This window comes from Giraffa tippelskirchi, chromosome 5 (genome assembly GCF_054371585.1).
Source record: "Giraffa tippelskirchi isolate mGirTip1 chromosome 5, T2T-mGirTip1v1.2.pri, whole genome shotgun sequence".
Lineage (NCBI taxonomy): Eukaryota > Metazoa > Chordata > Mammalia > Artiodactyla > Giraffidae > Giraffa > Giraffa tippelskirchi.
In genome coordinates, this window is record NC_137279.1 from 168,240,718 (window position 1) to 168,267,485 (window position 26,768).

Consider the following 26,768-nt stretch of genomic DNA (forward strand, 5'->3'; position numbering starts at 1 on the left):
GGGACTTCCCTGGTGGTCCAGTGGTTGAAAACTCACCTTGCAGTATGGGAGATGTGGGTCCCATCCCTCATCAGGGAAATAAGATCCCACATGCCTCTAAGCAGCTAAGCCCAAGTGCCACAACTAGACAATCCGTGTGCCTCAACGAAATATCCTACATGACACGGTGATGATCCTGTGTGCCACAGCGAGGACCCAACACAGCCAAATAAATAAATATTTTTTTAAAAAGTAAGTTACAGAATGAGATACACAACTCAGCACCATTTGCCTGGATGTAAAATACATTCAACACAATATGAAAACACACATTTGCAATATAAAGTTACAGAATAAATACATGAAAGAGTTTACCTGTAGGGTTTGGGAGAAGAAAGAGGGTGAAAGGGAATAAATAAGTAGATAAGACAAAGACCAAAGACAACCAAGTAGTATGTTTAAATCAACTCTCTGCTTTTGCAGTCGAAAAATAAAATAACTTCTGCTTTCTCGTGGATCTAATTTCTAGCAGTATGTGTAAAGCTCATAGTCTTTGTCATTGATTCTAAAAATTGTCCTCCTCTCCCTGGCCTCTACCCTCATGTGGGCCTCAGCTTCTCTCACTGGGACTCCCGAAGCAGCTTTCTCCTTGGTCTCTCTGCCTCCACTCTTGCCCCATTCAACCCAATCCAAGCCAATCTGTAGAGCAACCAGGATAATCCTTGTCACACAAATATCGGATCCTGGGATTTTCTTGTTGGTCCAGTTATTGGGAGTCCACCTGCCAATGTAGGGGACACGGGTTCAATTCCTGGTCTGAGAGGATTCCGTATGGCTTGGAGCAACTGAGCTCAGGTGCCACAACTACTGAAGCCCACATGCTCTAGAGACCATGGTCTGCAACAAGAGAAGCCACAATAATGAGAAGCCTGCCCATCACAACTTCAGAAAGCCCATGTGCAACCACAAAGACCCATGATAGCCAGAACAACAACAACAATATGATCCTGGTTCACCATTGTTTAAATACCTTCCGTGGCTTAGTCTGTGACCCAGTGAGCTAGGCAGCGTAGAGCCAGTGATCAAGCATGCCGGAATTATCTTCGTTGGTGTGTTCTGTCACATTCTGTGGGATTTTAAGCAAGTTAATTAACCTCACTGTGCCTCAATTTCCTCATCTATAGAATAGAAATAAAAGCACCTACTCATTGTGTGGTTGGTGGATTAAATAAATGTAAACATGTAAAGTATTCCAAACAATATCTGTCATATGACAAACATTTAGCTATCATGATTGTTATTCTTAGGCCCTTGACAGTTTGGGCCCCATGTAACCTCTCAGTCTCATTTCCTGCCTCTTCCTTTTGGTTTCTGATGCCTGTACGGCCTTGCCTCCTCTCCCTTGCCTCCTAGACTCCCGCTTGATTAGAAATCCCCTTCTCCAGGAAGTCATGCTTCAGTCACTCCGGAAGCCCTGCTCATGCCCCCTTCTAGTCACTACCTCCCAAGTCCTCAATCTTGACTTTTGGCAGTATAGATTACTTCTTCCTGTTTTTGTACTTTAAGTGTAATCATACAGAATGTACTCTTTTCTATCTAGCTTTTTTCACTCGTCATGTGTTTCACTCAGTCATCAATATTTCATATCTTTGTGTATAGTTGTAGATTGTTCATTCTCTTACTGTGTGCATACTATTAAGTTGTATGAATATGCTACAACTTTATCCATTCTACTGTTGCTGTTGATGGGCACTCAATAAATATTTCGTGAGTAAATGAAGAAATCTGTCCATTCTGCTACATTATGAATTACTTGAGGAAAGAGACTAGGTTTTATTTATTTCTAAGTCCCCAGTACCTAGCACAGGGCCTGGCACTTGGTGGGAGCTCAGTGAATATTTAAGGAATGAACTGATGCATGATTCCCCTGAGAATTTGTAATTAAACTGGTCATTTCCACATCCTCTGTGGGGCCCCAGCTTCAGATCCCTGGGTGATGCAGGTGAGTTGCTAGGCAACAGCATGAGGTTGGCTCCGGGGTCACAGTGGAGAGTGTGCTGTGGAGGAGGCTGAGGCGGAGGTAATTGGAAACACTTCTATTCAGCAGCCTCTGAACTGTCTCTGGTTTCACCCCCTCCAGCCCATCCCCCACACAGCTGCAGGAGGGATCTTTCTAAAATGGGCATGGACACAGCACTCCTCTAATCCAAGAACTTTGGGGTCTCAGTTGAGGCAACTAAGGTTCTGAGATTTGAAGTAACTTGCCCAATGTCCACCGAACAAGTAAAATGCAGAGCTAAACCCAGGTTTGTCTGATTTTAAAGCCCAAACTGTCTCCAGTATTTTGATTTTGGACAAGTTGGATCCGGAGTGTCCGCAGATCCTCAGGAAGAGTGATTCAAGAGTTTGTGGGTCACACTGATGCCCTCCCCATGAAGGTTTCAATGGGGTAAGTGCTTCAGCAATAAGCAAGAACTAGAAGGCTGGGAGATCAGTTCCATGTGGAAGAGAGATGACCTTGATGGTTCCCTCCAATTTGGTATCTGGGGTCCCAGTTGGTAGACTTTGATCCAGAGAGCAGCAACATCAGAACCCCAGAACTCTCTACCTAAACTCTCTGATGCCAGAAAGGCACAACAGAGTGTTAAGTACTTGACCCAGACTGGAAGGACAGAGGAGGGCTGCCGGGAAAGGATTCTGGGACAAAGGGAATTCCCTGGCTGTCCAGTGGTTAGGACTCTGCACTTTGACTGCTGATGGCCTGGGGTTCAGTCCCTGGTTAGGGAATTAAGATCTCACAAGCTGTGTAGTCAAAAATAAATAAATAAAGTTTTTGCAAGCATTCACTCATTCATCCATTCCACAACTATTTCTTGGCTGAGCCGTGTACCCTATGCTTTAATCATACTGAACTTCTCAATGCTCCTAACACAGTAAACAAAAGCTCTATGCTTGTCCAACCTTAACATATATACACAGTTCTATGGGAAACCATGGCAATAAGTCAGTCTAGGTGTGGGATGGATAAAGGGCTTGTGAAGGAAGGCTTCCAGGAGGAAGTGTTAACTGAACTGTTACCAGAAACGTGTAGAGTTAAGTGGGTCAGGAATAGGGAACAGGGAAGTGGTTTAGATAGAGGAACAACACGTGTAAAAGTTCAAAGGCAAGATAGCATGGTGCCTTTGGATAACTGGAAGAATCTTCTCACAGCATATTCTTACATGTTCTTCAAATATGTCCTCTCTGCTTGTGGAGCTGTTCCCAGTTATTCCAAGGAGACTTGCATTCCCTCCTGTTCCCTGAAGACTTACAATGTCTCTTCTTAGTGGATTCATTATATTGTCATTTATCTCAATTGTAATATTTTGTGTGTACTTGTCTCTTCTCCTAAAGACCATAAGTTCCTTGAAGGCAGGAAACTATGTCTGATTCTGCTTAGTGACAGCAACTAGTAAATACTGATACTATCCCCTTCAATCACCAAATGAAAGCGGATATTTTTTCTGCTCAAAACTCAGAGAAGTTCTGGGACGATAGCATTGAAACATGTATATTATCATATGTGAAACAGAGCACCATTCCATGTTCGATGCATGAGACAAATGCTCAGGGCTGGGGCAATGGGATGACCCAGAGGGATGGGATGGGGAAGGAGGTGGGAGGGGGGTTCAGGATGGGGAACACATGTAAACCCATGGCTGATTCATGTCAATGTATGGCAAAAACTACTACAAAAAAAAAAAAAAAAACTGAGAGAAGACTGGAGTGCTGTCCTTTCCACTCAGGGACCCTAAATTACAACTTAGAACCCACTATCTCAGTGTTACATGCTTAGTTTCCCTTAGACCTTCCCACTTTCCCCTTTCTTTTGTTCACTCCCTTGTACCATCTGTGAGTACCTGTCCATCTCCTCCCCAGACTGGAAGTCCTGGGAGAGCATGAATCAGGATGGATTAATACCCTGGCTCCTCAGTGTCCTAGTACAATGCCTGGCACATGAGGAGTGCTTCTCCTTAATCACATGTGAAGGACAAATATGAACAACAATGAGTCTGAATAATACATTCAGGGTGATTACAGACTCTAATTTAACTCAAAGACATCCCATTAAAAAATTCTTCTTTCCTGGTAGCAATTTTCTATTTGGGGCCAGTGACTTGGTTTATTGAAAGACCTTAAAGTGCTGTCAACTTGAGCCAAAGAAGGTTCAGAAAGCCTTTTCTTGGCAGGGACTCAATCCTTTCCTTCTATTATGTCAGTTGCTTTAAACAAAAAGGGATTTTAAAAATCTTTTTTAATTGATTCTCTTGTAAACACTCAAAGAAAGAATGTATGCTCTGTGGCTGGGCTGTGATTGACTCTAAGAATAAAGTGGAGGTCTCTTAATTGTAAAGGCACGAAATGTCTGAACCTTTACTCCTACATATTGAGTGTAATTGGCAATAATTTCCCCCTCTCCCATTCCCTGATTGAGAGACAGCTCACTTCCTATTAGAAGAAAACCAGATCACTAACCTGGGAACCTGAGTCTTGGAAAGAGTTTACTTTACTAGAGCATGCTTCCAGAGGGAGTGGAAAGCAGGAAGCCTGCATTTTCTCTCTGCTTCAGTCCACCTGGTACCTGGACTTATCACCACACTTATGATTGGCCTCAGCTTTCCCTCTTCCCTCTTGGGACACTTCACAGCCTTAGAAATATTTGGGCAGATGTTTCCTGTGGAAAATATTCCAGAGGGCTGCCCTCTGTTATGTGAGTTTCTGGTAGAAGAATCAAAGGTTTGAAGCTGAGCTGTGTTTTGAGATCCTAGGAGGTATATCGTGCTTCTAAAAGGTATGTTGTAATAGTAGAAAATTCCTTCTTAGAAATTTCTTCACATTGCCAACAATCAAACCTCTTTTCTTCAGCAGGCATACTTTGAAATTTGTCATCCTCCTGACCCCACCATTTATTGACTATATCGTTTGGGACAAGTTGCCCAAACATCTCCGAAACTCAATTTCTTTTTCAGAAATAAAAGTTGCTTTTGAAATAACAAAGTCATTATGAGGTGGAGAAATAGGCATGTGAAAGATCCTGGCACATAGTGATCACTAATAAATTATAACTATTATTAGTGTTATACCTTGACACCAAAGGGTCAGTTGGGTTCCATATAAACACTTCAACTGGAGTTAGAGTATTCCCCTAGTCTATTCTTTCCTGGGATCCTGCTTGGCTTCCCATCTTGACTCTTCCTTCTCATCTTGCTCTGTTTACATGTAGTAATCTTGTTCCAATACCTGGTTTGTAACTGACCAGACGATATTTGATCAATCACTAAATGTATTTAGGGTTTGTATTAGTTTGCTAGGGCTGCTTAACAAAACACCACAGACTAGATGGCTTCAAGAATAGAAATTTAGGGACTTACCTGGTGGTACAGTGGTTAAGACTTTGCTTTCCAATGCAGGAGGGTACGGGTTTGATCCCCAGTTAGGAAGCTAAGATCTCACATGCCTTGTGGTCAAAAAACCAAAACATTAAAAAAAAAAAAAACAAGTAGAAGCAGTACTGTAACAAATTCAATAAAGACTTTAAAAAATGGTCCATGTCAAAAAAAAATCTTAAAAAAAAAAAGAAGAATAGAAATTTGTTTTCTCACAGTTCTGGAAGCTAGAAGTCCAAGATCAAGGTATCTGTAGGGTCTGGTTTCTTCTGAGGCCTCTCTCCTTGGCTTACTAGTGGCCCCCTTCCCATTGTATCCTCACACGGTCATCCTTCTGTCCACATATGCCCACGGTGAACATGTGTCCAAATTTCCTTCTCTCGGAAGGACATTGCTGCTGCTGCTGCTGCTGCTGCTGCTGCTGCTAAGTCGCTTCAGTCGTGTCCGACTCTGTGCGACCCCATAGACGGCAGCCCACCCAGCTCCCCCATCCCTGGGATTCTCCAGGCAAGAACACTGGAGTGGGTTGCCATTTCCTTCTCCAGTGCATGAAAGTGAAAAGTGAAAGTGAAGTCGCTCAGTCGTGTCCGACTCTTAGCGACCCCATGGACTGTAGCTCACCAGGCTCCTCTGTCCATGGGATTTTCCAGGCAAGAGTACTGGAGTGGGGTGCCATTGCCTTCTCCACAGAAGGACACTAGTTAGATTGAATTAGGCCCATCTTAATGGACTCGTTTTAACTTAATCACCTCCTTAAAGGCTCTGTATCCTAATATAATCACATTCTGATGTACTTCAACATAGGAAGTTTGACAGAAGACAGAATTCAGCCCATAACAGGGTTCTAAGCAGCAAGCAACAGAAACTGACTCATTGATTTCAGCAGGAAAAAAAATTATTAAAAGCACATTAAAAAGGTGCGGGTGGGAGGGGCATTGAGGATTTCACAGAATCACAGCAAAGGCACGGAAAATACACGGCAGCGAAAAAGGTGAGGCAATGAGTAACTAGCCCACAACTCAAACCACATCACCAAGACAGTCTGGTGAGAGCACTGCTGCTGTGACCAGTGGAACTGCCATCTCTGGATCCTGTATGCTGCCACGGTCCCCACCCCCCAGAAACTCAGCATGCCTGCTGCTGCTCCCACTTTGCCACTAGAATGGATTTTCTGTGGCCCCTCCTCCTCTGGGTCATTGGTCAGTGACCAAACTTGACCCCAAACAGTCAAGTTTGGGGTGACTATGTCTGATTGGAGGACACAAGCCCTTACTTAGTTGCAAATGAGGCTGGGGAAACAATCATCTTGTGTTTTCTGACTCTCTATAAGGCTCTGCCTTCCACCAAGACTCAAGGAATCTCCCAATATAAAGAGGAGAATCAGAGGTGAGAAATGGCCTCCTGATCTAAGGACAGAGATTGGACACAAGGTTCCACAATACAGAAACATACCTCCACACGCACTGAATTCATTCGTTCCTTCATTGATATTCTCGATCTCTTTTGGAAGTTTCTTAAACTGCCCAGCCCTGTGCTAGGCAGAGGAGGGAGATGAAAAAAGGAGAAGCCATGTCTGTGCTCTTTTTTTGTTGTTGTTGTCATGCTTGCTGCTTGCAGGATCTCAGTTCCAACAGGGATACAACCCAGGCCACAGCAGTGAAAGACCAGAATCCTAACCAGTGGGTCTGTGTTCTTAAGAAGGTTATAATCTGGCTCTGGAGAAAAAAAGGCCTGCAGTGGAGCTAAGGACGTGGTCCCAGGAAAGGTCTGCTGGTCACCTGGATTCATTTTCGCAGACTGGTACATTACCAGAGTCCACCATCCTGACGGGCTCAGAACCTTGATGTTTATGGCACTTGACAGTGGCTACCTCTCTCAGATTAGAGACATATCTCAGACCCACATTAACAAAGATCACTATAACTGATGCATAGACCAGGAGTCCATTCACTAATTCGCAAAAAGAAAGTTCTATTTCCAAAGCCAGTTTAATTCGCAAAACAGACCAGAATACTCACATCAGAAGATCCATTCATTTTCTAATAGGAAGCCAAGTATCAGAGGGTAGTCTGGTGGTAGGTATGGAATCAGAGGAAAGGGTGTGAGTCAGTCTCAAGAGAGACCTCTCCATCAGAAAGCTTAGATACTCTATTCATTTCAGCTGTTTCTCAACCCTGGTTGCACTTTAGAAGCATCTGGGGAGATTTCTTCAGCATTCATGCTTGGGCCCTCTCTTCGAGACTGATTCAGTTCATTATGCACTGTGCTGTGTTCAGCTGTGTTCAACTCTTTGCAACCCCCTGGACGGTAACCCTCCAGGCTCCTCTGTCCATGGGGTTTCCCAGGCAAGTATACTGGAGTGGCTTGTAATTTCCTCTTCCAAGGGATCTTCCTGACCCAGAAATCTAACCTGCATCTCCTGTGTCTCCTGCACTGCAGGCGGATTCTTTACCACTGAGCCACCAGGGAAGCTCTTTCAGTTGGTTATGGCAAAACCCAAATAGAAATCTTACTTTAAAAGTAGCTGAGGTAAGTCTAACATGCAGCAAAGGGCTGTTTTCTAGGTCTTGTCAAGAAAATTATATTGTTTACATTGCTTAGCTAAAATTTCTTATCCCCAGGTAGTACGTGGAGAGACAGCTGTGACTTTACCTTTTCAGGTTTCCGTGGTTGACCATTCTTGTTTTTCTATTCACACAGATGTTCTCCAAACAGGATACATTACAGTTGATATGATTTCCACTCATTAAATTGCAGTTTCTAGGGAACACTTCCAGATCACCTTGGCATCTTGGTCTGAGAGTTCTGAGTGTTTCCAAACTTCTCCGACAGTTTTACACATAGGCTCTTAGTTTCCTACAGATGTTTAATTTCATTTATGGAGAGTGGATTTTATTTCAGGGGCAGCTTTATTATCTGTCTTTTTGAGGATGCCTCATTGTTTGTCATCAAGTATCCAGAGAATCATCTAAGGCTGTGGAAATTCAAAGAGAAAGCTGAAGCACAATGAATTAACTCTGATTATTATGCATATAGTGGTGGCTCAATGGAAAGAATCAGAGAGGTTTTGATCTTTTGGGGGTATGTGACTTTGGGCAAAAGGCTTTATCATCCTGAGCTTCATCTGTAACCTAGCCTTTAGAGTTGTGGTGAGCAATAAAGATACCATATGAAAAATCCTTGGCATGATGTAGGCACTCAATGAAAATAACTTTTAATATTGATATTATTGACAGAATCTGTTTTTCGAAACAGATTCCTCAGAACCAAACTCCCTCTCCAGTTTTTTAGAACAGTAATCTTGTCATGACTTAAAAATAGTAATACATGCTTATAAAAAATTCAAGCAGTACAGAAAAAACACCAGGAAGAAAGTAACAGATCACTCTTAATTCTAACACTCAAAATAACATCTTTAACTTATGGTGAAAATCATTCTGAACATCTCTATATGTATTTATACAGGATAATTGGCATAGAGAAACCATTTTAAAGGGCTCACACTGAGCAAGATGCTTTAAATAAAATATTTAATTAAAAAGCCTTATGGAAGTTAATTTAACAAGTAAAATGACTAATGGATTTATGAATAAGTTATAAAAGATTATGAAAATAATTGGAGTTATTTTTTAAAGCCACACTTTTTAATGTTAAACAATATTGACTATTGTCTATCATAAAGATGATCAGTAGTCTGTACTTCTCCCATCTCCTCTCCTACACCTAATTTTTGTTATTCATTAATTTGACTCTGGGGTTCTCTGGTGGCTCAGTGGTAAAGAATCTGCCTGCCGATGTAGGAGACGCAGGTTCAGTTCCTAGGTCAGGAAAATCCTCTGGAGGAAGAAATGGCAACCCACTCCAGTATTCTTGCCTGGAGAATCCCATGGACAGAGGAGCCTGGCAGGCTACAGTTCACATGGTTTCAAAAGAGTTAGGACACAACTTAGCAACTAAACAGCAATAGTTTTTACTTTGCCAATATTCATAATATTTACATTTTAATTTACAACTATAATTCCTCTAATTGTTTAGGCTAAGTTCTGGATTTAAATAGATGCAATCTTCATCACCAATGTTTCATAATAACTTCTTTTATTTACATTCATGTTTTGATTTGCTGGATTTCAGCATCAAGCTTTTTTTTTTTTTCAAGAAGAATGCTAGATTCTTTCAATTCTTTCAATCTTAATAATAGTTTTAACAACTTTAAATTGTTAAAGCACCTGTTATTTTTTATTTCTCTGGCAACATAGTTGGGTAAAATATTCATGGGGTTACACTTTCCCTCAGAATGACATAAACTTTTGCTGTGGACAAGTCTGATTTTATTCCTCCTTATAGGTAACTTGCTTTTACTTCTTGAAGAAAGAATTGTTTCTTTGTCTGTGAAATTCAACAATTTGACCAGGATTAATCTCTCTTTTGATAGTATCACTAGAGAATTTATTATTTTTCTGTAATTGGCTGAGTGAACTTGGGTTAAGACCTTGTCACTCTCTGGGCCTCGTTTTCCCAAATGAGGGAGATAATGAGTCGTTTCAGCTTTGGCAGTCTATGCTCCTCTGATTGAATTTGTGAATGAGCAAGCAGGTAGTTTTTCTTTTGGGGGCTGTTAGAAAGAAGATACGTAAGAACTGAGTTGAAAGAGCTGCTTCTGGAGGTTATTGCAGGACTTCAAGTTCTTGTGGGAAAATGGACTAGAGCACTAGATGGCCCTTTTCCATCCCTAGCGTGAATAACGATGCTTTGATATGCTTCGTGACTAGGGGCCCAGTTGGCTAAAGTCTGATGTTTCATAGAAGTTTAGAGTAGGAATGTATCTTTAAGCCCTTCTAACCCAATGCTTTCATCTTACGTATTAGCAATCAGATCCTCAGAGAAGAGGTATGGCTTGTACAAGGTCACACAGTGAGTTAGTGGTACAGCAGGGACCGGAATTCAGACTTTATAATTCTCAACCTATACTTTCTTCTCTGCAGTGCAGTATGATGATGAAACTTAGAACAGATCTAGACCCAAGGTGAACCCATTATCTTGACTCTGCCTTGCCATTGTCAACTGACACCAATTGGTCCTCTTTTTAGTGGGAACATCTGGACACTTAGGGGCTTCCCTGATAGCTCAGTTGGTAAAGAATCTGCCTGCAATGTGGGAGACCTGGGTTCGATCCCTGTGTTGGGAAGATCCTCTGGAGAAGGGAAAGGCTACCCACTCCAGTACTCTGGCCTGGAGAATTCCATGGACTGTAGGGGTTGCAAAGAGTCAAGACACAACTGAGCGACTTTCATTTTCCTTGGAAGAAAAGTGACCTTCACTCACTTCACTTCACTTTTGGACACTTAAAGTGAGAGTGAGGAGAAAGATGAAAGTTAAAGATGTCCTTCTTTTTCATCAATTCCTTTCAACTCCTCAGTTCGGTTCAGTCGCTCAGTCATGTCCAACTCTTTGCGACCCCATGAATCGCAGCACACCAGGCCTCCCTGTCCATCACCAATTCCCGGAGTTTACCCAAATTCATGTACATGGAGTAGGTGATGCCATCCAGCCATCTCATCCTCTGTTGTCCCCTTCTCCTCCTGCCCCTATTCCTTCCCAGCATTAGGGTCTTTTCCAATGAGTCAACGCTTCGCATGAGGTGGCCAAAGTATTGGAGTTTCAGCTTCAACATCAGTCCTTCCGATGAACACCCAGGACTGATCTCCTTTAGGATGGACTGATTGGATCTCCTTGCAGTCCAGGGGACTCTCAAGAGTCTTCTCTAACACCACAGTTCAACTCCTACCCATCCTTAAAACGACAGTTTCCAGGTCCTCTATGAAGCCTTCTGATGCCAGAGTTTGAGGAGATCTTGCCTACATCTCCAACCATCCATTCATCTATTCATCCAACCAGTCATCCATTTACTTAACAACTACTCATTGAACATCTTCTTTGTGCAAGGCTGTTAGCTGGAGACTCATCAACGAATCAGTCGTGTCTACATTTTCATGGAGCTACCAGGGCAAGAATAAAGGTAATTATGATGCAGTGTGATGAACAAAACCCCCCACCCCCAAAGAAACTAGTTTTTCATTTTGAAGCTTCTCACAGCTACTCTTGTCCACATTGAGAGTGATAGATTTACTAGTAGTTAGAATTGTTACTGAAAATGCAAGTCTGTATGCCCAAAGCACAGTGAGGCCAAACAATACTAAAACGTAGGTATACCTATGGCTGATTCATGTTGAGGTTTAACAGAAAACAAAATCCTGTAAAGCAATTATCCTTCAATTAAAAAATAAGCAAATTTTTAAAAAAGACTAAAACATTAGAGTCTGGAACTGAGAAAGGCTTGTTGCAAAGCCCTGTAAGGAGATGAGTGGCTCATGTCTTATAAACCCCAAGCTCCAGAAAGCTTCCAGCAAGCCCCTTTATAGGAAAGGCAAGGGAGGAATGTGGCTAGTTGTTGCAAACTTCTTGGTGTCAGATCCTTTGTCCTTGAAGTCAGGTCATGGTCTGGTAATGATGTTCCTATAAATCTCTACCAAACAAATGTAATTCTCTGTTATGACAAGAAAGGGCTTCTCTGGTGGCTCAGACGGTAAAGAATTCACCTGCAATGCAGGAGACCTAGGTTCAGTTCCTGGGTTGGGAAGATCCTCTGGAGAAGGAAATGGCAACCCACTCCAGTATTCTTGCCTGGAGGATTCCATGGTCAGAGGAGCCTGGTAGGCTATAGTCCATGGGGTCACAAAGAGTCAAATATAACTGAGCGACTAACACTAAATGACAAGAAAGGGCAAGGTCCAAGGCACAGCTTTCACCCTCCAGGTTCCTGATCCTGGCTGAGAGGAGGCAGATCTCAGTTGGCGGCTTCCTCAGGGCCAGGTTCCCAGATCTTGCCCAGCTGTCATCTCTGAGGGAGCCAGGCGCCCAACCCGAATGGCCCTCAAGACTCAGGCTGCCCAAACTGGGGGGGATGGTGGGGAACCAGGTCCCACAGACTGTGACCCTGGCCAACTCCCACTGCTATTATGTTGCAGAGACAGAGATGGGGGAAAAGCTCACCGCTGCCTCAAGGCCTGGACCAAGGCCAGCGAGTGGCTTTGCCGAGGGCTCTGGAGCCCTGAAGGACACAGCTCCCAGCCTGTTCCCTGAGCCTCCCAGCTCACCCCTAGCCAGAGTCCAGGAAACAGGCTGGAAGGCCTCAGGGAGAAGGCCAGGATCCACCTCTTACCTCACTCTCCACCTGATGACCACTGCCCCACTGACCATTGGCTAAATCAATGGGAGTAAAGAAGTATAGTAATGGCTGCATGCCAAGGACTGCCCTTGCTGCATTCTGTTATAGAATCAGGGGTTAAATGTTTGAATAAACAATAAAGTGACAAATTATAAAACTATTATACTATGAATAGGAAAATGTTGAACTACTGTTTCTGTTGTTCAGTCACTAAGCATGTCCAACTCTTTGCAACCCCATGGACAGCAGCATGCCAGGCTCCCCCATCCTTCACTACTCCCGCAGTTTGCTCAGATTCATGTCCACTGAGTTAGTGATGCTATCTAACCAGCTCATCCTTGCCACCCCCTTCTCCTTCTGCCTTCAGTCTTTATCAGCATCAGAGTCTTTTCCAACGAGTTGGCTCTTCGCATCAGGTGGCCAAAGTATTGGAGCTTCAGCTTCAGCACCAATCCTTCCAATAAATATTCAAAGTTGATTTCCTTTAGTATTGACCGGTTTGATCTCCTTGCAGTCCAGGGGACTCTTGAGAGTCTTTTCCAGCACCAAGGTTCGAAAGCATCAATTCTTCAGTGCTCAGCCTTCTTTATGGTCCAACTCTCACATCCATGCATGACTACTGGAAAACTATAGCTTTGACTAGATCTTTGTCAGCAAAGTGATGTCTCTGCTTTTTAATACACTGTCTAGGTTTGTCACAGCTTTCCTTCCAGGAAGCAAGTGTCTTTTAATTTCATGGCTGCAGTCACTGTTTGTGGTGATTTTGGAGCCCAAGAAAATAAATCTGTCACTACTTCCAATTCCTCCCCTTCTATTTGCCGTGAAGTGATGAACCAGATACTATGATCTTAGTTGTTTGAATGTTGAATTTTAAGCCAGCTTTTTCACTCTCCTCTTTCACTTTCATCATCAAGAGGCTCTTTTCATCAAGAGGCTCTTTAGTTCTTCTTCACTTTCTGTCATAAGGGTGGTATCATCTGCATACCTGAGATTGTTAATATTTCTCCTGGCAATCTTGATTCCACCTTGTGACTCATCCAGCCCAGCATTTCACATGATGTATGCTGCATATAAGTTAAATAAACAGGGTGACAATATACAGCCTTGACCTACTCCTTTTCCAATTTTGAACCAGTCTGTTATTCCGTGTCTTGTTCTAACTGTTGCTTCTTGACCTGCATACAGGTTTCTCAGGAGACAGGTAAGGTGGTCTAGTACTCCCATTGCTTTAAGAATTTTCTGAAGTTTGTTTTGATTCACACAGTCAAAGGCTTTCATGTAATAAATGAAGCAGAAGAAGATGTTTTCTGGAATTCCCTTGGTTTCTCCAGGATCCAACCAGTGTTGGCAATTTGATTTCTGGTTCCTCTGCCTTTTCAAACCCAACTTGTACATCCGGAAGTTCTCCGTTCATGTACTGCTGAAGTCTAGCTTGAAGGATTTTGAGCATAACCTTGCTAGCATGTGAAATGAGCACAATTGTACAGTAGTTTGAACATTCTTTAGCATTGCCTTTCTTTAGGGTTGGAATGAAAACTGACATTTTCCACTCCTGTGGCCACTGCTAAGTTTTCTAAATTTGCTGTCATATTGAGTGCAGCACTTTAGCAGCATCCTCTTTTAGGATTTGAAATAGCTCAGCTGAAATTCCATCACCTTCACTAGTTTTGTTTGTGGTAATGCTTCCTAAGGCCCACTTGACTTCACACTCCAGAATGTCTAAGTGAAGACCACACCATCATGGTTATCTAGGTCATTAAGACCTTTTTTGTATAGTTCTCCTGTGTATTCTTGCCACCTCTTCTTAATCTCTTCTGCTGCTGTTAGGTCCTTACTGTTTCTGTCCTTTATGGTGCCCATCCTTGCATGAAATAGTCCCTTCATATCTCCAATTTTATTGAAGATATCGCTATTCTTTTCGATTCTATTGCTTTCCTCTATTTACTATACTTAAATTTCTATAATATGTACTAGATTTACTGTTTTACCTTAATTATTTTCTGAATAAGGTCTAAATTTAGAAAATTCAGAGTGAATTTGAAAAACAGCAAATGGCAAATTTCTCAAACAGCAAATAAAACTTTAGGGATGTTAAAAGATTACCAAATGACCTCAGAAGTAAGTGACTACAAAGGACAATTATTTTTAAGCAGGTTAGAAACTAAGAAACATAAAACTGGAATAAAGAAATAGACTAAAAGAAGACAACTACTCACCATGCCGATGTAGCTACAAAATATTCAGATATAATCCATAAAGAACTGTTAATAGAAGAATAGAGTCGTTGGCTGTTCAATAATACTCTCCTATTGTGCTCTTCAAAAAAGAGTCACCACAAGAATGTAATAGTTATAAAGTGCCTAAAATGTTAGCTAGGCAATCAGCTTTGCTTTTTCATAAGTAAACTGCCCACCATCTTTAAATAGCCATGCCTGCAAGAAGAAGGAGAAGGCAATGGCACCCCACTCCAGTACTCTTGCCTGGAAAATCCCATGGACGGAGGAGCCTGGTAGGCTACAGTCCATGGGGTCGCTAAGAGTTGGACACGACTGAGAGACTTCACTTTCACTTTTCCCTTTCATGCACTGGAGAAGGAAATGGCAACCCACTCCAGTGTTCTTGCCTGGAGAATCCCAGGGACGGCGGAGCCTGGTGGGCTGCCGTCTGTGGGGTCGCACACGACTGAAGCGACTTAGCAGTAGCAGTAGCAGCACGCATGCTTACTTAGTCATCGACCCAATGGCTGTGTAGCTCACCAGGCTGTTCTGTCCATGGGATTTCCCAGGCAAGAATACTGGAGTGGGTTGCCATTTCCTCCTCCAAGGGATCTTCTGGACCCAGGGATCAAACCCACGTCTCCTGCATTGACACACAGATTCTTTACTGCTGAGCCACCAGGAAAGCCCATAAATAACTACAAATGACTGACAATAATCTTACAGTTGGCAACAGTCTATGACTCTTAGGAAAAAATGCACATGATTTATCACACAAAAGGCTACTATTAAGATAAATGTTGAACAAACCAGAACTATACGTATCAATATGATTACATCTCAAAAATAATCAAATTGGGATTTTCCTGGTGGTCCAGTGGTGAAAACATTGTGCTCCCACTGCGTTGGGCATGGGCTTGTTCCCTAGCCAGGGAAATAAGACACTGCATATTGGTGGCACAGCCTCCCAAAAATGTCGAACAAGAAAACTTAAGTTGTAGAAATATATTTTATATGACACTATTTATATAAATTTAAAAGTCATGCAAGTTATCAGTATCAACTCTTGTTTTTAAAAATATATATCAAATATATATCAACTATTTGATAAGTATAAATTTATAAGTATAAATGTGTATATACACATGAGTTAGTATGCATACAAATATTTCCTAGCTCTGTCTGCTTAGAGGGCCTGTAAGCAGTGATACCCCAGTAGCAATGATCTCACCCAGTACCCAGATCTTGGTTTCTAATAATTGCCAGTGTTTAATAAAAAGAATCAGTGCTCCTTCGAGAAGTGACCGATTCCAGGGCTGGGAAAATATAAGATGAGCCTGGAGCATCCTGTGGTACTAAGACAGAAGCATGTCAAAAAGACACTGAAGCCAACCAAAAGAGCTCCCAATGGCCAAAGCTTAAACAATTTGAGCAACAAAATAAATATTCACAGTTTGGATTATAATCCAAATAATGAAATAAATATCACGAAGTCCTTGCTGATATAAATAAACAAATAAATAAAAAATGAGTAAGAAGTAAAAAGTCTTCCTTACAGAAGAATTTCAATGAATAAAAATGGAAGGAATTAGGCTTCCCTGATGGCTCAGGGGTAAAGAATCCGCTTGCTAGCGCAGAAGACACAGGTTCGATCCCTGATCCGGGAAGATCTCACACGCCGGGGAGCAACTAAGCCTATGCACCACAGTTATTGAGCTTATACTCTGGGGTCTAGGAGCAGCAACTACTGAGTCCACATGCTGCAACTACTGATGCCCTCACTCTAGAGCCCAGGCTCCACAACAAAAGAAGCCACTGCAATGAGAAGCCCTCGCACTGCAACTAGAGCGTAGCTCCCGCTCACCACAACTAGAGAAAAGCCTGCGTAGCAACGAAGACCCAGCACAGCCAAAAATAAATTTTAAAAATGTTTTTAAAAAATAGAAGGAATTAGGGAATTAGAAAATCAGCATTAGAACATCATAATATTAATTATATCAGGCAAGATCTACCAATAAATGCTATAATTAGTGAATGAAGATTTAAGATCAAACAGGATATTTGCATAGTTTCAAATTATATCTCCCCAAATATTATTTTTACAAAAGAAAAAACAGTAATTTCACAATGGAGAAACCTGGCAGCCCCACCTTAATCAAGTGATCAAGATAAATATTATAAGTAATAAGATGTATCGGTATTGTGTATGACTGAGCAGATGCATTGAAAAGGACACATAGCTTCTGTGATACTTTTCCCCAAAATCCATAGACTTAATCAAATCATAAGAAAATCTTGGACAAACAAATTGAGGAACATTCTACCAAATACCTGTCAAGTACTCTTTCTAAGTGTCAAGATCACAACGAAAGAGGGAAGGCTAAGGAACTGTTACAGGTGGAGGGATACTAAGGAGGCACAGTAACTCAATGCCATGGGGTCCTAGACTGGATTCTAGAATAGAAAGAGGACAAAATGGAAAACCTAACGAAGTCTGAACAAAGAGTTTAGTTTAATTAATAGTATTTCATTCATGTTAATCTCTTGGAGTGAAGTGAAGTGAAAGTCACTCAGTCGTGTCCGACTCTTTGCGACTCCATGGACTAGACACTCCATGGAATTCTCCAGGCCAGAATGCTGAAATGGGTAGCCTTTCCCTTCTCCAGGGGATTTTCCTAACCCAGGGAGCAAACCCAGGTCTTGGCGGATTCTTTACCAGCTGAGTCACAAGGGAGGCCCTTACCTTTGATAATTGTAACTAATGCTGGACTGGAGGAAGCACTAGCTGGAATCAAGATTGCTGGGAGAAATATCAATAACCTCAGATATGCAGATGACACCACCCTTATGGCAGAAAGTGAAGAAGAACTAAAGAGCCTCTTGATGAAAATGAAAGTGGAGAGTGAAAAAGTTGGCTTAAAGCTCAACAGTCAGAAAACTAAGATCATGGCATCCGGTCCCATCACTTCATGGCAAATAGATGGGGAAACAGTGGAAACAGTGGCTGACTTTATTTTTCTGGGCTCCAAAATCACTGCAGATGGTGATTGCAGCCATGAAATTAAAAGATGCTTACTCCTTAGAAGGAAATTTATGACCAACCTAGATAGCATATTAAAAAGCAGAGACATTCCTTTGCCAACAAAGGTCCATCTAGTCAAGGCTATAGTTTTTCCAGTGGTCATGTATGGATGTGAGAGTTGGACTATAAAGAAAGCTGAGTGCCGAAGAACTGATGCTTTTTTTTTTTTTATTATTAAATTTATTTATTTTAGTTGGGGGCTAATTACTTTACAATATTGTAATAGTTTTTGCCATACATTGACATGAATCAGCCATGGGTTTACATGTGTTCCCCTTCCTGGACCCCCCACCCACCTCCCTCCCCATCCCATCCCAGAACTGATGCTTTTGAACTGTGGTGTTGGAAAAGACTCTTGAGAGTCCCTTGGACTGCAAGGAGATCCAACCAGTCCATCCTAAAGGAAGTCAGTCCTGAATATTCATTGGAAGAACTGATGCTGAAGCTGAAAGTCCAATACTTTGGCCACCTGATGTGAAGAGCTCGCTCATTGGAAAAGACCCTGATGCTGGGAAAGATTGAAAGAGGGAGGAGAAGGGGATGACAGAGAATAAGATGGTTGGATGACATCACTGATTCAATGGACATGAGCTTGAGTAAGCTCTGGGAGTTGGTGATGGACAGGGAGGCCTGGCGTGCTGCAGTCCATGGGGTTGCAAACAGTTGGACACAACTGAGCTACTGAACTGAACTGAACTGAACCGTGATTGTGCAGTATGTTAATAATAAAGAAAGTTTAGTATATGTAATTTTCTACTCCATTCATCTATAAATTTAACTTGAAATTGTTGCAAATTAGTTAAAATGCAAAATAACACTATATATAATTCATGGGCACAAATATGCACTGAAAATATAGAGAAGTGAAAAACATCAAAATCACAGTGGTAAATACCTTGAGATGCTAGGGGAGGAGAAGAGAGAAGTAGGCAACTGAGGAGTATATAGTGGATTCAGTATTTTATTTCTTAAATGGGCCATGGGAATACAAATACTTGTTACATTGTTTTTCTATAATTTTTTGGTATATTTGCAATATTTCATTAAAAATGAAATATATAGTTCAATGTCAAAATGAACAACTGTGATTACCCTCTTCCTTTATGATCAGGATCAAGACAAGGATGCCCATTCATGTCACTTTTGTTCAACAGAGTTTTGGAAGTCCTAGCCTAAATATCAGACAATAAAAAGAAAAGGAATCCAAATTAGAAAGGAAGAATTAAAACTGTCACTGCTTGCAAATTACATGATACTATACATAAAAAATCCTAAAGATGCCACCAGAAAACTATTAGAGCTCATCAGTGTATTCAGTAAAGTTACAGGATAAAAAAATAAATATACAGAAAACTGTTGCATTTCTATACACTAACAATGAACTATCAGAAAAAGAAAATAAGGAAACGATCTCATTTACCATCTCATCAAAAAGAATAAGATACATAAAAATAAATCTACATAAAAACTTAAAAGACATGTACTCAGAAACTATAAGATGCTGATGAAAGAAGTGAAGGTGACATAAACAAATGGAAAGATATATTAAGTTCTTGGAGGGGAAGAATTAATACTGTTAAAATTGCCATACTACCCAGGGCAATCTACAGCTTCACTGTAATCCCTGTCAAAATACCAATAACAAATTTCACAGAACTAGAACAAATAATTTAAAAATTTGTATGGAACACAAAAGACCCTGAATAGCCAAAACAATCTTGAAAAAGAATCACAGAGCTGGTGGAATCACACTCTCTGACTTCAGACTCTATCACAAAGCTATATAACCAAAACAGTATGATACTAGCACAAAACAGACACATAGATCAATGGAACAGAATACAGCGCCCAGAAATAAACCCATGAACTTATGGTCAGTTAATCTATGACAAAGAAGGCAAGAATATGCAATGGAGAAAAGAAAATCTCTTCATTAAGTGGTCCTGGAGAAACTGGATTGCTGCTGCTGCTGCTAAGTCACTTCAGTTGTGTCCGACTCTTTGCGACCCCATAGACGGTAGCCCAGCAGGCTCCCCCGTCCCTGGGGTTCTCCAGGCAAGGATACTGGAGTGGGTTGCCATTTCCCCTTCCAACGCATGCATGCGTGCTAAGTTGCTTCAGTTGTGTCCGACTCTATGCGACCCTATGGACAGCAGCCCACCAGGCTCCTCTGTCCACAGGATTCTCTAGGCAAGAATACTGCAGTGGGTTGCCATTTCCTTCTTCAGGACAGCTACATATAAAAGAGTGAAATAAGACCATTCTCTAACATCATACCCAAAAATAAGCTAAAAATGGATTAAAGACCTAAATGTAAGACCGGAAACCATAAAACTTAAAACCATAAAACCATAAAACTCTGCCTAGGGAAAAACATAGGCAGAGCATTCTTTGGCATAAATTATAGCAATATTTTTTTCGGATTGATCTCCAACAGCAAAGGAAATAAAGGCAAAAAAAAACCAAAAACAAATGGGATCTAATTAAAACTTAAAACCTTTTGCAAGCAAAGGAAACCATAAACAAAATGAAGACAACCAACTGAAGGGGAGGAAATATTTGCAAATGATATGACCATTAAGGGGTTACTATCCAAACTATATAGACAGCTCATACAACTCAACATAAAAAAAAAATCCCAATCCAATTAAAAAATGGGCAAAAGAGAGCAGGAGAACTGAATAGACATTTCTCCAAAGAGGACACATAGGTGGCCAACAGGAACATGAAAGGATGCTCAGCATCACTATCATCAGGGAAATGCAAATCAAAACCACACTGAGATGTCACCTCACATCTGTTAGAATGGCTATTATTCAAAAGAATATAGATACCAAATATTGGCGAGGACGTAGAGAAAAGGGAACAGTTGTACACTGTTGATGGGAATTAAACTGGTGTAGCCACTGTAGAAAAGAGTATGAAGGTTTCTCAAAACACTAAAGTTAGAACTACCATATGATCCAGCAATTCCACTCCTGGGTATAAATTCGAAAGAAACAAAAATACTAATTTGAAAGGATACATGCTCATCAATGTTCATGGGAGTGTTATTTACAGTTGCCAAAACATGGCAGTAAACTAAATGTCCATCAACAGATGAGTGGATAAATAAGATGTGGTGTATGTATATACAACAGAATATTTGTTCTCGTGTTGTTTTTCAGCTGTTCAGTCATATGTCCGACTAGTTGCAATCCCATGCACTGTAGCCTACCAGGCTCCTTTGTCCAAGGGATTGTCCAGGCAAGAATATTGGAGTGGGTTGTTAGTTCCTTCTCCAGGGGATCTTCCTGTGTCTCCTGCAGCTCCTGTGTTGCAGGCGGATTCTTTACCATTGAGCCACTGGGAAGCCCACAAAGGAATACTATTTAGCCATAAAAAATAATGAAAATTTTGCTATTTGCAACAATATGAATGGACTTGGAGAGCATTACAGTAGTGAAATAAGTCAGATAGAAAAATGCAAATACTGAGTGATATTACTTCTAGGTGGAATCTAAAAATACAACAAACTAGTGAATATAACAAAAAGAAACAGACTCACAGATATAGAGGACAAACTAGCGATTATCGGTGGGGAGAAGGAAGGGGGTAGGAAAATATGGGGGTAGGGGATTAAAAGGTACAAACTATTACATATAAAATAAGTTATATAGGTATATTGTACAACACAGGGAATATAGCCAATATTTTATAATAACTATAAATGGGGTACAAACTTTGTGAATCACTATATTGCACACTTGTAACTTATATAATATTGTATATCAGCTACACTTCAACAAAAAGAACTAATCATAGATAAGGGAAAAAAGAATATGACTCTGGCTACAATAGAGAATGAATTGAATGGGGGTTGGGAATAGAAGCAAAGAGATAAAATGGGAAGCTGTTACCATAATCTAGAGGAGAGTATATGGGGTGTAAACCAAGGCGATGGTGGTGGGAAAAGTGAGAAAGGGAAAAATAGAAGACCTATCTTAGAAGAAGCTATCCTAGAAGAAGGAAATAAACAATACTTGGAATATGATCAGATGTGTGGTAAGTAAGAAGGAAGATTCAAGGATGATGACTCCTCTGAACTATCTCACAAATGCTCTCTATACATTCATATTATTTGGCATTTAAGAAAATACAGTATGCTATGGTTGTTTTGCTTTTTGTGTTTATGTTTTGTCTCCTTGATAATCTCTTCTGTGGTTCAGATGGTAAGGAATCTGCCTGCAATGCAGGAGACCTGGGTTCAATCCCTGGGTCCGGAAGATACCCTGGCAAAGGGAAAGGCAACCTACCCCAGTATGCTTGCCTGGAAAATCCCATGGACAGAGGAACCTCGTGGGTTACGGTCCAAGGGATCAAAAAGAGTTGGACACAACTGAGCAACTAACACTTTCTCTCCTTGATAGACTGGGAGCTCATTGAGGGCAGAAACTCTTTTCCTTTGACTCTTCCACACTACCCAGTCCCTTACCTTGTGCCAGAGCTTTTGAGAAAGGCTTGGTAGGAGCTGGAGAGGTGCTGAGTAGGATGGCTTGGGGCCAGAAGCAATAATATTCTGATGCTCTGGGAAAGGCTGTTGAGGAAACGGGAATCCTCTGGCTGGCTGGAATCAGATGAGCCTTTGAAGAACCAGGAAGGAGAATTTGAGCAAGAGATGAGTTGAAATCTGGTATAGGAAAACAAGCTCAGGAGATTTTGATAGTAAGGAAGGGATTACTAGAAATGATCCAAGAGCAGAGGGAGAAAAGGTGGTGTGCGTAGAGGTCCTTGTAAATTGTCTTGGTTAAGACATTATTCTTCAACTGTTTGCTCAGCAGAGCAACAACCCTGATTCTTAATGGTGCATTGGAAATGCTTATAATACTAAAGGGTTATTTGCTAATTTGATCAATTCTAATCTATCACAGAGCCTCCTGAAAGCTAAGCCACTAAAGTGAAGCAAAAGTTGCTCAGTCGTGTCTGACTCTTTGTGACCCCATGAACTATACAGTCCATGGAATTCTCCAGCCAGAATACTGGAGTGGGTAGCCGCTCCCTTCTCCAGGGGATCTTCCCAATCCAGGGATAGAACCCAGGTCTCCCACATTGCAGGCGTATTCTTTACCAACTTAACCACCAGGGAAGCCCAGGCCACTAAAAAATCATATTAAAAACAAATTATAGCACTTTATTCATTTTTTCAGTAACTTATTCAAAAGAGTTTTTTTGAGCACCTGTTATCTTATATATTCTGTTCCAAGTGCTGAATTATGAAACTTCTGCTCCACTGGAGAGACAATGATTAAGTATTTACAAGTGTGATAAATGACACTAGTGAGAAATTTACTGTATTATAAGACCATATAAAAGGAAGGTCTAAATTTGTCTCTGGGCTGGGGAAGGCTTTCTTCAGGAGTGATGTTTAAGTTGAAGCCTCAAGGATGAGTAGGAGTTAGCTGGATGATGAACTGAGAAAATGAATGTGAAGAGACAGTGGGAGTGGCATTGGCATGTGGGAAGGTCCACAGGCCTTAAGAGCCCAATGTTATTCAGGGAACTGAAAGGTATATATTGACTGGAGCATGTAGACTGGGACATGAGACAAAGCTGAGAGACTGCTGGAGGTCAGTTCATCTAAGACTTCATAGTCATGTCGGAGTATTCACAGACCTTCTTGCGTAATGGCTTTGTTCTGGTATGGGGGATATACAGAACTGAATCAGACTTTTAAAGGACTTTAACCCCAGGCCTTAAATAGCTCATTACGTGGGTAGAACCACTCTGCTAATGACAGTGAAGCATGATAAATATGATGATAGAGGTAAGAAGAGATTTTCATGGGGATTCACAGAACAGTCACTTAAAGAATAAAAGTATCTCATCATATTGCCTTTTAAGTTATGGCATATTGTCTCCAAACTCATATTAGAACAATCAGTTGTAGAACTAAGTTTAGTTTCGTATTCTTTTCAGACACACAGAAAAAATGGTTTAGCCACTTAGGCAACCAAACAATTTATAGTATAGTTCTTGCTTATGACCTATTTCTTTCCTTTTCATACTCTCACTATTCCTTTAAGACTCTGCTGAACTGTCCCCTTTCCATTTTACTCTAGATTGAGTCAGAAATCTTTCCCTCTTTATCCCTGAAGGATCCTAGTATATAATCTATTATAAAATATTCTTTTCATTTTCTGTATCCCCACTAGACCTTTTTTTTCCCCCAAGTAAACTTCACAAGTATAGAGATTTTGTCATGCTCATCCTTAAACTGGTCATTTGACAAATATTTATCAGACACCTACTATATGCTGGTCATGAGGTTGAGTGCTGCATATTCACTGATAACCCAGATAAGACTCAGTCCTTGGTCTCACAAAGCTTCTAGTCTAGTGCAGAAGGCAGATGAGTAAAGGGGCAAGAACAGTAAGTATACAAACGCTATGATAAAGAAAATGCAAAGTGCTGTGGGGAGCTCAGAGAAAGGGCATGTAACTTACTTGAGGTGGGGGGGTGGGGATAACATAAGGTTTGCAGAAAGAAGGGCTTCCCAGGTGGTTCAGTGGTAAAGAATCCTCCTGCCAAGGCAGAAGATGCGAGTTCAGTCCCTGGGTTGGGAAGATGCCCTAGAGGAGGAAATGGCACCCACTTCAGTATTCTTGCCTGCTAAATCCCATGAACAGAGGAGCCTGGCGGGCTACAATCCCAAATAGTGGGACACAACTAAGTATGCACACATGCATGCACGCAAACTGAGAGCAGAAGGATAATCGTGAGTTAACAGGGAAAACTGAAGTCGTGGTTCCAAAGCTGAGATACAGAGAGTACAACAAATTCAAGAAACTGAAAGAAGTTCATAGAACAGTGGAGTTTTGGGGCAGGTAGTAGTGATTAGGTGGAGGGGTGATAGGAGAAAGGAGGGGGCAATTAGAGATTGGTGCTCAACATGATGATGTACACATAGAAAGCACTATGTAAATATTTGCTAGATGAATGTCTCATTTGCCTGAGAAAGTGAGACCTTTGGGAAAGCCAAGTTTGCGAGGAATTATTTGTTATCTTGTTCTCTAGGAGACATTGTCCTGGGTGAGTTAAAAGCCTGGTTTCTGACACCAGCTACTTAGATTAGTATCCTGGCTTTGACAGTTAGTAGCAGAGGTGACCTAGACAAATTACATAAACTCTTTTGAGTCATTTATTCTTACCTGTAAGTTAGAGATGATAATAATACTTCATATGATTGTTGTCAAGATTAAAGTTAATATTTGTAAATCACTGGAACAGAGCCTAGAACTAAGCACTGTGTGTTGGCTGTTATTATTCCTCCATTCATTAAAACATTTACTGAGGGACAGAACTGCGATAGAGGCTGTGAAAATAAGATGTGACTCCAGCCATGGAGGAGGACCATAAAGTCTGGTGAGGGAGAAGATTAATAAATAAGTAATTACAATACAATATGATCAAGCAGGGTGATAGCAGTAAGTGCTGAAGAAGAAGGAGTGACTCATTCTCTCCAAAGAAGCCAAAAAAAGACAAGGGAAACTACAGAGGGGAGGATACATTAAAGTTGGGTGAAGAAGATTGAACAGTTTGCCAGCAAAGAAAGGCAATAGAGTTTATCATGCCAAGGAAGTACCATGTTGCAAAGGCTTAGTAGGATGCAAGCCTAAAGTATGTTTAACAAAGGAAAAGGGGCACTAGAAATCTTTTATGTTCCAAGGTCTATGCCTGACACTTTTTTAAAGTTACTTCTTTTACTTTTCATAAGAACTATTACCAGTGTACCCACTCTATTTGATACTTGTATAGTACCTACTGCTGCAGTCACTTTATGTATACAAACCTTATGAAAATTGTGTGAAATAGGTACTATTAGTATTCCTGTTTTACAGATGAGGAAACTGAGGCAGAGAAAAGTGAAGTACTTCAATCAAAGTCATACAGCTAGGAAGTGGCAGAGCCAAAATTCAAGCCTGTAGTTTGACGCCAGAATCTGTACTCTTCACCACTAAACTATTCTGCACCCCTAACTCCCACCCACTAGTTGATGATTTTGATCTGCTATAGTTATGGAAACTAGATATCCAAACTAGCTGGAAATGCTTGTAAAGTAAGAGTTGAAGGTCACTTTTGGGAGAAAAGTGTGTGAAATCTCCAGCATGTGCAGTCTGCATAAGACTGTACATAAAATTGCTTGAACATAACTCCTTCCCCTCTCTGACACTCACATTTGCTTTAGCCAGCAAATATGGGTTGGGGGTAGGGTGGATATTTATTGAATTACACAGGATACCTCAAGCCATTCATGTTTCTCTGGGGGTCCATTTTAAACTTGGATCCTCCAACCAGCAAGTTACTCTCTCTGGAAACAAAAATGTTTAAAATACCCCCTTCACTGTAGGGGAGGACAAAAGTGCACAGAAAATGCAGCACAGACAAGACACATGACAGAAAGTTAGGATTTTATCTAGAACTAGGCAGAGCCATATTAATTCACAAAGAGTAACATTTCAGGGGACAATCAAGAATAATAAGAGAGAATTTTGCAGGCTTACTGGAGGAAGCAAACTTCCTCAGGAATATGATCCATTAAGATTGTACTTAAAGTGAACCTTGAGCCAATACAGTTATGGAGATTTAAATTAAGGGCTCCAGGCAGAAGAGAATTTATAAAATTTGGATAGTGCTGAAAGGAAAGTCTAAACTGGACCTGAGGAATTCACTTTGGTTAATAGTTTCCCCTAATTTTCTTAGAAAGGAGGAACTGAAGCTTAAACCAGAACCTACTAAACCACCTTTGAAGATCATTAAATTAATTTATCTGTAAGTCAATGGGCAGTAAACTATACATTTCC

At 41.0% G+C, this 26,768-nt stretch overlaps 1 long non-coding RNA gene across 2 annotated transcripts in view; it reads right to left on the reverse strand.

Moving 5' to 3' along the window:
- Positions 1 to 266: 266 nt before the first annotated feature.
- Positions 267 to 26,768, reverse strand: part of LOC145504477 (uncharacterized) — a 41,894-nt gene continuing 15,392 nt past the window's right edge. Inside the window, exons 3-7 of one of the 2 annotated variants that reach the window (XR_014052227.1) lie at positions 24,411 to 24,536; positions 22,403 to 22,550; positions 14,847 to 14,891; positions 8,058 to 8,379; positions 267 to 1,105 (exon numbers count right to left, since the gene is read on the reverse strand). This is a non-coding gene — a long non-coding RNA (uncharacterized LOC145504477). Of the gene's footprint in view, positions 1,106 to 8,057; positions 8,380 to 10,582; positions 11,402 to 14,846; positions 14,892 to 22,402; positions 22,551 to 24,410; positions 24,537 to 26,768 lie in introns of those variants that run through there. The other variant, XR_014052228.1, reaches the window with a different exon arrangement.